Consider the following 13,435-nt stretch of genomic DNA (forward strand, 5'->3'; position numbering starts at 1 on the left):
CTTGAAGAGGAGCATTCGTCACACACTACTTAATAATGTCGATAAATAAATGATAATAATTTAGCAAATTATGTAGGAATAATACTGAAAGGCCTTGACTGTAGTTCAAGAGCATGTTTATTAGCGGGCCGAGAGCTATAGTGACGTATGATCGACCATAGCATTGTTGCCAAAGTTGTTTGCAGCTGTTCATTATTTGTCCCACGGTTCTATATTGGTTATAGAAACAAATATTTAATCACACGTCTTTATTTCTTACGGGGTACACAGAGCCGATAGTCTCGAAAAGACTGGAAGGCCAAGTTCAGTTGTATATGGCTGAATGATGGAATTAAGATTCAGATAGTATTGGATTGTTAACTCAATCCCCAGTTCGAAAGACTTTTACACGGTAAGAGAATGCAATTAATACTCGTACACTCTGTTTTTTCTGACGAGACAAACATGAAATAACTATATATTAATATATTTTCACTTCATACATATCTCGTTTTTATCCCTTAGGTACTGGGTAGACAGAGCTAATAGTCTCGATAGACCAGAAGGCTTCCTGTAAAATTATAATTATTTTGGTGAGGGATTTTTTTAGTATGCGTATAGCTTTATTGCATAACATATTTATGCATTTGTTTAATGAACTCTGAAAACATCGTGAGGAGTTATGCAAATCCAGGCAACTGAATGTGTAACCGTTAATCCGATTTGGGTGAGGTTCACCTGGAAATTTGCAGAGGTCAGACGGGAACCCTTTTGTGTGTGAAAAACCAACCAAAAACCAATCCTGCTGATCGCCAAGAGATAAGAATCGAATCCAGAACACTTCTTGGATAAACTCATTTTTTTTTGCCATAGTGTAAAAACAAAGTTTATCCAAGGAGGTTCTGCAAAATATCCGATGAAACTGATTGTATAAGCGATTACGTCGACTGGCCTCGGTCTAGTTATTAATACGCGTTAGGAATCTGATCTAACAAGGATCAGATTTATTGACGTGTCTGTGCATCTAGGCCCCAGAACCATCTTCGTATGGTTGGGTATAATATACCTAATATCTATAGTCAGATAAGCGTTGCATTCGTTCCAAAGTTGAACTCGTTTCTTATTTATTTCCTATAATAGTTGAGTTAGAAAATAACTGTATAAGGGCTCAGATATGTATGTATGTTTGTCACCGTCTTGGATTAATTTCCTAAACATGCAATTAATTGTAAAACCAGATGTTCATTCAATACCTATAGATCAATATTTGCTTTAACTAAAATAATTTAAATTAAATTTAAAAAATATCAAGAACAAAATGAGAAAGTTGTAAAAAATATTGAGCTTTTTGATTGTAATCCGATGAATTGTTTTTCGTGTTATGTTTAAGAATAAGAACAATTCCCGATTCGTGACTTTTATTTCTATAAACTATTTCATTAAAAGGATGTATTCACTGACAAATATTCACACGATTTGAGGTTTTGCTTTCAACAAAATCGTGAAAATCGGTTGTTACAGGGCGCTGGAACGTTATCAAAGAACGCGAAATCTCGGTCTGGAGTGCTCACGCGCATTAGAAGCGGATTGGCCGGCGCGCGCACTTGTCGTTTCAGCATTTTGTTAAACAATAAAATTATAAGTCGCTTTAAAAATAACCTGCCAGCTTTTGGCGGGCGTCGGGCGCGAAATTCGTCTAGTTTTCGTTTGGAGTGCTGGAAGCGTGCGGTGCGCGCGCGCCGCAGACTGACACTACCAGGTTCGTACCTGTTCACAGCTCTCTCACCTCAGCAATGTCATTATCAGTATTATTATATCATAGATAACATTCCATTCACCTCGCGTCTTTAAAAAAAGCTACGTCGTAAATAGACGTATGCTAATGATTCCACAGCTTTGAATATAAACGAGCATTTTAAAACTCCAGTAATGATAAAAACTCGCGATTTGCATGAAATTTGAAACTTCTCAATTATTTACATGTAATTCATACCGTCGCCATTAATTTCCGTGGTCGATTTTAATGAAAATGCGGCATGAACGATGGAATGTTGGCAAGTTATAATTAAATATAACTTTGTGTGAAATCACGATGAAAATGATATGAGCGTGGGCGACTAAATGCTGTAACTTTGAACCTGTATCAGCAATCATGATCTATTTCAAGCGCTGACATCTGTTTACTTTCGTGTATCGTGAAAAAGTGTATTTTTTTAAGACAAAACTGTTTATTTTCAAATTTTAGTTTCAAATAATAATCTCTTCATCTCAGTAAAAAGCTGTAGGTAACGTAAAATATTTTTAATATTGGAACTCAACTGATAAAGTCTGGGTGCAATTTTATTTCAGAAATATATCTTTATTTTAAATTTATTTATCAATCTCTCATGTTATTTTGTTTTAAAATTTTCATTATGTAATTTAAACCTTTTATGTTTATTTCTACGTAAGTATTTTACGTTGCTTTGGGTATTATTATTTCACATATTCAAATGTCGTCTGTGCTTTGGTTACTGGGTTTATTTGCAATGTAGGAAGGGTTAAAAATACTATTACGTTTCATCATTTGTAGGGTTAAAATTTACGTTAAATATAAAATACCTAAAAACAGTAGTTGATACATGGCCGTAAAGGGGCCGTAACCTTACGACGAAGAACCAAACGAAGTTACTCCCGTCTGACCTCCGCAATTTTTGCAACGGAACCTAACCCCATATCGGACCATGATTCAGTTTCCTGAATGTAGGTTTTCTGACGAGGTCTCCCCTTACCGTAAGAACATCGATTAGCATTTAAACTGCTACTTACTTAATGGATTTTAACTGATTTTGAAACGGATACGCTTTTGAGTCGGGTAGTTTAACCGTTCAACCACTGACGTACTTTTGTAGCGTATAGATCAGTATCTATATGTAACTGCATTGCGTCATAGAAAAATCTTCATGGTCGTCTGTTCATGATTGTCCGTGAAATGATCGTATAATGCAGCTATTTTAAATCGTCCCGTCACTGTTAATCTTATCTTCAACACCGTGTGTGTGAAAAGGATAAACAATAAACTGAAATTTCTTTTATATTGTCAAATGACGAGCTTTTTGTAATTTTTTTTTTATTGAATTAAGTATTCATAAAATTATTATATTATTACGCAATATTACCTATAGAGAAATGTGTTTGTTCCTAATGAATTTTCATTGAAATTTTAAAAGAACCTATTTCTACGAAAATATCGGAAGCCAATTAAACGTCCAGTTCTTTATAAATTAAATTAACATAAAGAATGCAATCAAAAATTCATCAAGGCAGAGACTTATTGACATTATTTTTCCATATATTTGGGCTCAGTTTAATTCTATCATAAGCTATGCGACGGTTCCCATATTAATATTACCCTTGGAAAAAAGATAAGGTTGATTTTAATTGAATTCATTGTAATTTTGTAGGTCACCTAATTAATTCAAATTTCAATGTTGACGTTAGGCCACGTCAAAGTTGTGACGTCCGATAACATTTCAAGATATTAGAGGGATTTTGTTGTTAAATGTTAATTTAAAGGCCGTCGACATTGAGCCAGTAGACTGGCGAGTATTATTATAAAAATCTTGAATTCTTGACAGATGTTGATTTATAATTATTTCAGAGCTTTTAACAGCCTACAAAAAGCCACTCGTTTATATGAAGTTTTAATAATAAAACTGTAAGTTCGGTCCACGGCATTTAGAATAAGATCACTGTATCTCTTCCTTGAGGAAGAGAAATTAACTGAATAAGCACATTTCACTACTTATAAACCAAGGTCCAAGCAAACTCTTGCTTCTCCCGATGACTGGGTAACATTAGTTAGACGGGAGTCGCTTCGAGTACCTAACTTACGAGTTACTACTCCCGCATGGTGGTTATAGGCAGACCAGGGGATCTTTCTTCAAAAGAAACAAACCTCTGAAGAACGGTCCTTAAACTGCATATACGAGTATACTTACATCTTCGTTTTGCCAATGTACACAAGAGCCTTAATGAAGACTTAGATGTTAAATGTAAAGTTAAACCTGCCTGAACTTTGTTGTCTTATGATAATTTAGTATTTGGGTTGATCGCTTAGTTCGAAACAATATCTTAATTTGTGTTTGTGATTTTAAGTTATTAATGGTATCCTTGAATGTCACATTCTGATTTGTGATGATTTTGTTTAGGTTTAAACAACAAATGTTTATAGAGATTTTCAAACTTTTTTATTAAATAGTAAGTAATCTAAGTTAAAAAGTGAATGATCCTGTCCCGATAACTTTACGGCAACAATTTCGTATAGTATGGTAGAGATCACAAATAGTAAGTATATTAATAATTAAGCGTGCGTTATACAAACATGCATAAAATCACGCATCTTTCGCATAGTGGTCGACAGAGACTACATCCTGATGCATTCCACGATCCCTGCATACTTATTTCGTTTCTTCCACATCGTAAATTGCAATATTTTCTTCACCAAGTAATTTTCTATACGTTCTTTCTGCGCACAACTATTTATTCAAAATAGACTGAACTATAAACACTACACTATAGCTAGTACGCTTTCAACGGATACGAGTACTTTACTAAGAAATATGACTGAAAACAGTTGGGATCGTAAACACGTAGTACAAGCACACACACAGGTGCTCCCCACAATGTTTACGTTATGGAGAATCCTAACTAAATCTTAACTAATATTAAAAAGAGGTAAACTTTACAACATACATTGTTTGTTTGCTAATCTCCGGTAAAACTGAACCAATCATAAAAATTCCTGCAACGGTGAAAAGGTATATTATCTGCAGGGGGTTACAGGCTAGGCCGTGGCGGGCTAGACTTTTGTTTGGGACTTCTCATTCGTGGGAATTTCCACAAAAATAATATATGTTACCTACTCCAGATGACCTTCCCAATCTCTGTCTCTAATAGCAACTAATATTTTAAATGCGAAAGTAAGTTTATTTGTTTGTTGTCTCTTCACGCGTTATCTGTTATACGGGCCCAATAGTCTTGAAATTTTGCGTATAATATAATTATGAGTCTGGAGTAGGACTTATGATACTTTTCACCCCGATAAAAACTAAACATAGTTTCCGCGCGATTTTGATGAAATTTACGCGTTAATTTTTTTTAATATTTAAGTAATTTTATTATGAATTATGTAAAATGCGTTTGTCTCCTCTATCTATCTAATATGTACGTACGTATTAGATAGATATAGGATATAGTAGAGGGATAGAGTATATTTTTCGAAATATAAAAATTTAATATCCGTTCAATGGTTTTAAAATAACTTTCATTTTATGTCGATCTACCTATGTATTTATGTTTCTCGTGTAACATACAAACAACATACAGATTAACATTTCATTAAAGTGATGAACACTAATTAGTATCTTGAGTCAATGATGATACAATACAAATAATTTATGATATCACCGCTACCATTTATAGTTTGACCAAGTTAGTATGTGTTTTACGCAAAGAGTTCTCATTTTAATACTTTTACTTTTTACAAACATTTAAAAAGTTTTGTAAATTAAATTCCGTATTATGATTGTATAATATCGTTTCATTTCTTCACACATATTCTAAGTCTTCTTCCTATTGTCATTTGTATGTGATGACTACGGAGCGTTGTTGGTCGAATCGGTAAGGTGCCCGGTTAAAATGCGTAATGCGCAGAAAGGCATATGTTTGAATCCCATGTACCAATAATTTTGCTCTTACGGTGAAGAAAAACATCGCGAGGAAACCTGCACATTCAGACAACTGGATGTGTAACCATGATCGATCCGATACGGGTTAGTTTCCCCTGCAAAGGTTGCTGAGGTCTGATGGGAGTCACTCCGTGTAGAAACCTGACTCACCCAATCCAGGATCCGCGGTCAAAGGCATACCCCGGGCTCCTCTCTTGAGTGATGAGAATGCAACCGGGACTAAAGCCAGGCGGGAAAAAATTATATGTGATGATTGAAATTTCCTTAAAACAATTTTATACCGTATTAGCTCTGCCCGCGACTTAGTCCGCGTGGAATTATTATTTTGGGCATCATTGAAGTCTTCAAGGATGAATAACTTTCCCCGTTTTTTTCACGTATTCCATTATTTCTTTGCTCCTTATAGTTGCAGCGTGATGTTATATAGCCTTAAGCCTTCCTCGATAAATGGTCTATTCAACGAATTTTTCAATTCTAACAAGAAGTTCCTGAGATAAGCGCGTTCAAACAAACAAACTCTTCAACTTTATAATATTAGTATAGATGTATGTAAATAAATAAATCGTATTGTGTACTAACGATCATTAAATCATATGAGTGCCTTAAATTATAGTGGTACATCTTAATTCGCATTCTGGCAATGTTATTGTTAATATATTTTAGTGTTTGGCAAATGTTAGGGTTGTAAATATTTCACTTTGTTTATAGAAGAACGCCTTATAAACATACCTATTATACTGTTTGTACAGTCATAGCCATTAATGTATGTACATATTTAGATCTTTGCATTGTTTTGACGTCGTTGGATAAAACGCTGCAGTGTAGTTTGTTCCTCTGCTTTCTGTGCATTTGCACTTTGTATACTATAATAATGAGTAATGTATGTTTAAAATCAATTTATTATTTAATTTAGATATTTACATCACTAAAAATTTTACAGTTTATATGGTATCTGTAAGGAACTTATGGTAGAAAAAAAAAACTCATTCAGTGTAGCTAAATAGGCTACGGCGGAGCATATGATCCTGGATTGGGTGAGTCAGGTTTTTACACGAAGCAAATTTCATCTGACCGTCGCAACTTTTCAAGTATCGTTAAATTATAACCTATACAAACATACATGAAACCACACGTCTTTTCCGGAGGATATAACCGTATAAAATACATTGATAGTGCCACAATCCTCTTAAAATAATTTCATTCATGGCGGTGAACGTGGAATGGTGAACAAGCCATAGGTATTTGGCAGGGTGCCACTTCCCTCGTCAGGTGGGGCAGGTGCTTTGACCCAGGTGCTAATGACCTCAGGTGAATCTAAATCAAACTACAAATTGTGCTAAATCTCTAAAAATAAAGGTGAACTTAAATATGGACTGGACTTTTAGAAGGAAAGGTTTTGTGTAGCACGGTGCAAAGATATATTTACAGGTTAGGCTAATTTTTATTTATTAAAAAACTAAGTTATATTATCTGTTATTAATGTTATAATAAAACTGGTTAATATAATTTATGTGAATTTCGAAGATTAAAAACAGGGTAAAGGGTCAGGTCAAAAGTACCCGAAACCGCCGAACTTTCATGAAGAGAGTTATGAATGTGGATGAAGCGAAGGAAGTAGGTATGCAGAGATCGTGGCAAGTGAAAAGAGGTAGTTTCTGCCTACCCCTCCGGGAAAGAGGCGTGATTTTATGTATGTATGTAAAAACAGGGCCAAACAAAAATGTGATTAAAATTCGTTTGTTTGCCTTCTAAAAGCAATCTGTTTGATTTTTTTGCAATAATTAAGTGATAGTATTTATTAAAGGGGAATATAATTAAACTTTCTTTTAGTTTATCTTAATTTATACGATTTACACAATTAGTTTGAATATAATTATGAATAGATATAGAAAAGACAGATAAATTAATTAGTCTTGATTTTGCAAGATTACCTCTAACCTCTAACAAACTTATGCTTAGTTTCATCAGACTTATTTTAATACCAAAGAGGCTTTATTAACAAACTTGGTTCATAAATCGTCATTATAACTTCAAAATAGAAGTCTTTATAATTACAATTACAGAGTCTAGACAAAGCTCTATTTTAATGTTATTATTAACTAGCGATTTTCGGTTTCGCACGGGTAGCATTTATAAATCAATATATATAATTAATAGATACAAATAATTTTTTTGTAATATCTATAAAAACAGGATCAAAATCAATTGGGTAGTTTTAAAAATCTAACCAAACATACATGCAGACATAGAAACAGACGCGGGAACCGACTATGCCATAAACTATGTAGTGATAGTGAATTTTAATAATCAGATGTTGCATGGGAATGATTTTGACGAACGTTTTTTGGTCAAATCGGAGACATTTTGGCGAAAGGTCAAGAGAACCCTTAACCGATTAGCTTGCATAAAAAGGCATGATGGGAGTGAGAGAAATGTAGTATCTACATTATTTTACGAAATCCGATCAATGTTTTCTTTTAACATCCGAATTTAAAAATTTATTAATAGATTTTTTAAATTAAAACCGAAGTTAACTGAACAAGATCACATTTTGTCTTCACAAACATAAGGACAGAAATAACATACACGATTTTACTGTTGATACGTACAGACGTTCCCACATACCTAATTTTATTGCAGTCTCTTTTTATACATACATATTATTACTCAGTCTTTATCCCTTAAGACTGAAAGGCCACGATCAGCTGTATGTCTTAATGATAGAATTCAGATTAGATTAAAATAGTAACAGGTTGCTATAATTATCAGTTGATATATTTATCGTTAACATGGTCTTGGCTGAACAATTACCGCATATAATTCTCTCGTGGCTAATATTGTCTAAACCGCTCTGGCAATCTGACAGTTACACGTGACACCCCGATTTTATGGGTTTTGGTTGGCCACGTGACCGCATACCATCAGTCGATTCGCAAGCTTGCTTAAAAACATACATACATACATAAAATCACGCCTCTTTTCCGGAGGGGTAGGCAGAGACTACCTTTTTTCACTTGCCACAATCTCTGCATACTTCCTTCGCTTCATCCACATTTATAACTCTCTTCATGCAAGCTCGGCGGTTTCGGGTACTTTTGACCTGACCCTTTACCAGGACATCCTTAATTTGATCAAGATACGTTCGTCTAGGTCTTCTCACTTCGACCTTTCCCTCCACACTCTCCTTGTATATGTGCTTAGTCAACCTGCTTTCATTTATCCTCTCCACATGACCAAACCAAAAAATAAAATGGTTTTCATTATTATTTTGTTAGCTTAATTATTCTTTCTTACAGTATTTTATACATGTGAAAATTACGATGTTTAATTTACGTAACGATACATACAAACCATACATCACGTCCTTATCTCTTACGGGATAAACTAAGGTTTCGAAAAGACTTGATGCATTTAGGGTGAGGAAAAAACATCATAAGGAAATCTGCACATTCGTGCGACTGAAAAAACAGGTCGTTCGTGTTAAATGCTCACAGATCCAGGGTACCTTTCAGAGACGTGAGAACGCAAGTGAAACTCACGCCAGAATTACGATGATGAACAAAAAGAAATGGCCGTATCTACATAATGCAATTTGAATGTCTAAATGGACAAGCTTAATATAGCTATGAGCTGGCATGATTACGATGCGCGTTGGTTATTCACTTTGAGCATAAAATAGTGCATATTTCGTGGTTTGTAATGGCAGATACAAAAGTGAATTACAAAATTTTTAAATTAATTGGAATGCAAGAAACTTTTTTATTTTAAATTCTATCTAATGGCATTCTGTGAATGTGGCCTTCCATTCTTAGACTTTTAGAACTGTCTACTCTAAAAAGGATAAAGATGCGATTAGACTTAAAATCAGAAGTTATAATCATGTCATACAAATGTAGTTGTTTCATATAAGAATTAATAATTGTAAAAAGTTTAATAGTAAAGTACCTACTTAATAACATGTTTTAATCGATTGGTAGAGTAAAAAGATATTTAAAAAAATCTGGGTGTCCCCGACCCAAAAGGGGGTTTCTCTGAAGAGCCGGAATAGTTTTCTTTGGATTTCTTCTAAAAATATAAGAAAAAGATCTTATTAAACAACATAAAATTAAAAGTGCTAAACTTAATTCTCCGAAATTTGATCATGCCCGCTTTATAAGAATTTTTGGAAATCCACCCAGTATAATTGGTTTAATTGACTGATGAAAGATAAGCGAGTTTTCAAATCTTTTAGTCAGCTGATTCTCATCTATTAGACTTTTAAAGAGTTAATGTTAGGTACTGTTAGGAGATTTAGGTAGAATTTTTGAAAAAATTTCAATTATTCTTTTTATGTCTATTTTATTTCTCTCGTACTTTTTGGTGTCAGATTTTTTTAGAGTTAACATTACACATGTTTGTTTGTTTAGTGTGATGTTAATACTAAAAAAATCTGACTTCAAGAGGTACGAGTATAAAAAATAATAAAAATGTAATAAAAAATATATTTAAATATCACGTCATTCCCTTATGGGGGAAACAAATCCTGTAGTTGTTACCATGTATAGCTGAATGTACTCAGATTTGTAATTCAATTTCATAAGTTACCCATAAGACAGACTTAGCCTCGTGTAGGAACCTTCGACAATTCTGCCAAATGTCTTTCATACCAATAAAATTGTTATTATTATTATTACTTATTGATAAATTTCAGTACATAAGCAAATTAATAATTCAAATACCAATCTGCTTTTAAAGAGCATATTTTTTAACAATTTTGTCGCTGATTGTACACGAGAGTCGTAACCATAGGGTTAATATTCGATATATAATTCTCAATGCAGGCACTATGCCAAATTCACTAAAATGTATACAATATATTATCTGTCTAATATCATGTATGTTACTATATAACTATATATACTTTGTGGGAACTCACTACTATAGACGCCACAATGCGTTGGAACCTTGTCAATGCATAGTACATATCTAATATATTAATACATGTTTATATACCTGGTACTTAATAATGTACACATACCTACATTATTAAGTATGTACAACAGAGTATTTAACATATATATTAAATTAAGTAGATATAAATATAATAATGTATTTTAACGGACTAAGCTGGAGGAAAAATAAATTATACATTACATTAGTGTATTGTACATTTATCCCATAAAGGATTAACAGAACACAAATTTATAATTAAAAGAGAAAAAGACATACGTACCATAATCAAATCGGGGTTGTCTGGTGAAAGTCAAGAGTATCCTAAACCGATGAGTGGCAATTGAAAAGATGTAGTAACTGCCTACCACAACGGTAAAAGAAGTATACGTATAAAATTCATACAGAGTGTCTGGTAAATCGCGTTGCATATTGAAAGGGGTCACTTAGTATCTGATTCTGGTTCCAAATAATTAGAAAAAAAGGGGTTAAAATTTTACCTTGTTATCCAACAAAAGCAAGAAGTGTGGTAATCCACGCGGGAGGCGCCGGCAGCCATCCATCTCGTTAGATGCGCGTAGCGAGCGCAGTGTCCAAATATTCTGCGATTCTGTACACTATTTTGATTACTTTTTAAACGACTAATTACTATGTTGATTTTGTATTTTATAAACTTAAGCGTGTTCATTATTTACTATGTCTTTAAATATGTAACGCGATTTCCTATTCACTTTTCTTAAAATAAGTAACGATATCTTGTCCTACTCCGTGTAGGACAATATATCGTTTATTATATACTAGCTGTGCCTGCGACTTCGTCCGCGTGGAATAGTTATTTTGGGCATCATTGAAGCCCTCAAGGATGCTCCTTCCCCGATTTTTTTCACATTTTCCATTATTTCTTCGCTCCCAATAGTTGCAGCTAGACGTTATATAGCCTAAAGCCTTCCTCGATAAATGGTCTATTCAACACAAAAATAATTTTTCAATTCGAACTATGTTGCCGTCGTCGGGTCTTCCCATACTCCCTTAGGGGAGTCGGAGTAGGTCAGGGCTTTTGGCCCTCTTCAATGGCATCATCGCTGCCTACGACTGTAGGCAGGTCGATGGGGCGGCCGTTGCGGCCTGAGTCTTCACGTCTTCATACACTGGGAGTTCCCATCGGCGGCGGCGTCGTCACTGGTCAACGACGTCTGCCGCAAGGCGAGGGGAGGGTTTCACCCAACGATCCGGAGGGCGGGTGTGGAGCGGCGCGATACCGCGCGCCTGCAGGTGGCCGTGCGATGACGCGTCCGCCCTCTCGAACGTCTAGGTTCTCCCACTTCAGGTCCCTGAGGATCGTCGAGTTCTTCACGTAGCGCGAGGCTCCGGAACTGCTCTGAGACTTTGGTTCTCTTGGGCTCTGAGTCTTGTGTTGGTCTCAGAGCAGTATGCGTACCACGCCGGGGCCGCGTACGTGAGGCGGGATCTGACGTACGTTTGGAAGATCCCGAGCTTCGTCTCTACTCCTTTTATAGCCTGCCGCCTCGAGCCGCGTCAACCGTTACGCAAAATTATAGCATGATTCAGTATTTACGCGCGATGGCTTCTTAGGGTATTTCATTTCATGTATAAGTTTGGTGTTTCTATACCGATTTCGATGAGTCTTTGAATGATGATGATTGAATATGTACTTATATTAATTTTTAAGAATTACGAATGAGTGTGAGTGTTATTGGTATTATAAACGTCAGAGTAAAGAAATATAATCAGAAATCTCCGAACTGCTAAGCTATTAGGAATTACACGTGTTATTGTAAGTGAACCATAAAAGACAGACTTATGCTGTCTTGGGATATTTTTTTAATAATTTAATGTAAAATATTTCCGTTATACATGGTTTCGCTGTATCTTTAACCACTAAGGCTGCACACGCGACGGAAGCTTAAAAATTCAAGTAACTTCTCCCGTTTTCCCAACATTTCCTTTTACTGCTCTGCTCCTTCTGATTGTAGCGTCATGAAAAGTATACTGTAACCTGCTCAGGAGTATGAAGAATAACTGTACCAAGTTTCGTTAAAATCCGTCAAGTAGTTTTTGTTTCTATAAAGAACATACAGACAGACAGACAGACAGACAGACAGACAAAAATTTTACTGATTGCATTTTTGGCATCAGTATCGATCACTAATCACCCCCTGATAGTTATTTTGAAAATATATTCCATGTACAGAATTGACCTCTCTACAGATTTATTATAAGTATATATGAAATATACATTACCTAATTTTAATATTATTCAAGATTCGACCTCGTTTCTATAAACTTTTCGGTTGACGGCACTGACAAATAATGTGGCAACAAATTTCATAAAGCTGGAATATTTTCAAAAGCTGACATTGAAGGCGATATTATAAGACATTAGATTTAGCAAATGCAGGAATTGAACGGAACCTTGACGTTCTTTGAAATATTATTATTTCAATTCCACTGCGAACTAATAATTTATTGAAATAATAGGATGACATATGAATGATTTTCCTAAAAAAACGGGATATCTTTTCTCTCTCTCGGTGTAAGAATAATTCATAAACAACAGTTTTTTAGATTTTATTGAGTTTTGGATAAATACTTACTTTTAATTTTTTTTCTTAATCTTAGGTTTTCTTTTAAGAATAAATGTAATATTGATGTACCTACATCGGTTTTTTTATACATTTTTACTAAATCTATATTTTTTTTAAGTCAGCTTTAAAAGATATTCTTGTTTCATTAGTGGTAATTCATCATCGACAAAAATATCCTGCATATTTGTAGTG

The sequence above is a fragment of the Amyelois transitella genome, chromosome 20 (assembly GCF_032362555.1).
Source record: "Amyelois transitella isolate CPQ chromosome 20, ilAmyTran1.1, whole genome shotgun sequence".
In the NCBI taxonomy this organism is placed as follows: Eukaryota; Metazoa; Arthropoda; class Insecta; order Lepidoptera; family Pyralidae; genus Amyelois; species Amyelois transitella.